This window comes from Sinocyclocheilus rhinocerous, unplaced genomic scaffold, assembly GCF_001515625.1.
Source record: "Sinocyclocheilus rhinocerous isolate Xijiao unplaced genomic scaffold, SAMN03320098_v1.1 scaffold393, whole genome shotgun sequence".
Classification (NCBI taxonomy): Eukaryota; Metazoa; Chordata; class Actinopteri; order Cypriniformes; family Cyprinidae; genus Sinocyclocheilus; species Sinocyclocheilus rhinocerous.
This window is the reverse complement of record NW_015654520.1, coordinates 565,323-567,678: the sequence shown is the minus strand read 5'-3', so window position 1 is coordinate 567,678 and position 2,356 is coordinate 565,323. Positions and strand designations below refer to the sequence as shown.

At 37.1% G+C, this 2,356-nt stretch overlaps 1 protein-coding gene across 1 annotated transcript in view; it reads right to left on the bottom strand.

Annotated features, from left to right (window-relative positions):
* The window catches only part of LOC107717482 (putative short-chain dehydrogenase/reductase family 42E member 2), an 18,397-nt gene that overhangs the window by 1,139 nt on the left and 14,902 nt on the right, over positions 1-2,356 (bottom strand). The window lies entirely within an intron of this gene.

Sequence of the window (2,356 nt, the reverse complement as noted above, 5' to 3'; positions counted from 1 at the left end):
TTTTTGTAACTCGTGTGTTTTTAACGTAAGCTTGTGTGTGAATGAGAACATTAGTTTATTACTCACATGCTGTGACAGCCGCTTTCTGTCCGTGTGCTTCGGATGTGTGCTCTCAGAAAACCGTATATCTGAAGTTTAAACTCATATGGTTTAAAATGCATGATTTTGGCGCGATAAACATGATAATCAGAACCGAAACAGATGGTTTTTAACAGGTCTGAGCTGTAATGGCGCAGCTCTATTCTGGAAAAGGGGAGGGGAACAGCAGCTCGTTTGCATTTAAAGAGACAGGCCCGATAAACAGCGTGTTTCTGCTTCCACTCAAAATAGGCATTTTCAAAATGATATAATAAATGATCTGTGGAGTATTTTGAGCTGAAATTTAACAGACACATTCTGGGGACACCAGAGACTTATATTACATATTGTAAAAAAGGGAATAATATGTCTCCTTTAAAGGGCATTTTATATTTTCATTTGTGAAGTACACTTATTTTTGTGTTGACTAACATACTAAAGCACATGTAAAGCACTTGGTTATCATTTTAACTGTAGCGTTTTATTAGATATTACATTTAAAGTGAATATATTTTAAATGAACTAAACTGGATCTTCATCACTTAACCCTAATTTGTAATTACAAATATATTTAATGCACGACATACACGTCTGAACAGAAATTAGATTAAAGAATGTTTTAGTTTACCATAGAAAAAATTTAATTTAAAGATGTACTTAAGTCCATATAAAGACGTACTAAATAAGTCCTATATAAGTTGACCAAAAAAATAATTTTTAAGTTCAACAAGTTGCATTTAATATAATTTAAACTATAATACATCGTCATGTAATTATAAATAACATGCAATTAAGTGTATACACTTTTCAAGTGTATTATTTCCGTAATAAGTGCTTTTTAAAAATATGCTTATTCTTCACAAGGGTCTGTTTTAATGGTTTAATACCTCATGAGGAAACAAAGAGAGAATGTAGGTTTTTTGGGTGAACTGCTATCAGTTTAAGAAGCGTCACCGCCAGGTTGTCTTGAAGCTGGACACTACGCTGAGAGATGGACTCTGGATTCAGCTTCACAGATCAGATTCTGAGGGCTTCACATTTACTAATGGCTTTGATGACCTCCTTTTACCTGGCATTACTTTTACATAAAGCTGCTCTGTAACCGCGTGCTCTCCTGGCACGGTGAAATGCCCCCACAGTCTCTCTCCCCTTACCAGCCTACAGATTGGGTATCTACATGGAAAATCTCCACTGGGCCAGATGCCCCGACCCAACAGCACACTGGTGTCTAGACCGGGGCCATAGGAGCAATCTGAAAAGTGTGTGTGGGGTAAGAGGCCACAATATTAACCTTATCAGCTTAGCTCATGAATATTAAATAGGTGATGTCATTTTTGCCCAGTAGCCCCAGTGGATTTTCCAAGAGGTATTTAAGTGGTCCTTCATGCAAAGCGCATAATAAAACAAATCTAAAATTAGTTTCTTTATGATCTCTTTTGGCTTATAAACAGTGTTCTTAAACACCTCCATTGCTGGGTAGTCCTGCCCTAAAAAAAGGACGCATATTTCAGTGACAAACATCACACACCTGTTCCAAGCCATCTTTGAGCGAAAGAAAACAGTCTCTCAACTTTAAAACATCCTTCTTCTCACTTCAGCTAAAATTATACTACAACTACATATATTAAAAACACTTACACTGCAGTTACGGTTACAGTTAGAACAAATACATCCTGTTCTCTGGATTGCCACAAACTCAGACAAGCAGAGTGATACAAACAGTGTGTGTGTGTGTGTGTGTGTGTGTGTAAATAAACTTAACCATATTTTGGGGACAAATTTGTACCCAAAGGTGAGCTAAACCTGACAAAATCTCCAAAAACCTTCCTTTGGGGACGTCCTCATTTGCTAAGTAAAGACGCGTGTGTGTGTGTGTGTGTGTGTGTGTGTGTGTGTGTGTGTCCCATTGCTGTTGGACTAAATATCAGCACTCCTGGTGTTCAACCAAACAATTTAGAAACATAAATCAGTCTCATTCTTACTACTTTCATACATTCCATTAACCTACTATACAACTGTTCAAACAGTTTGCCCTTTGGAGTCGACCTAGAACTAGTGCCATCTAGTGGACAGAACACCATAAAGCACAATGCAAACTCCTAACGCTCTCTCAAAACATAATGCACAACACAGTGAAAAAAGCATTAAAGGGTTAGTTCACCCAAAAATGAAAATTAGCCCATATATTACTCACCCTCAAGTCATCCTAGGTGTATATTACATTCTTCTTTCAGACGAATCCAGTCGGAGTTATATAAAAAATTGTCTTTGATCTTTC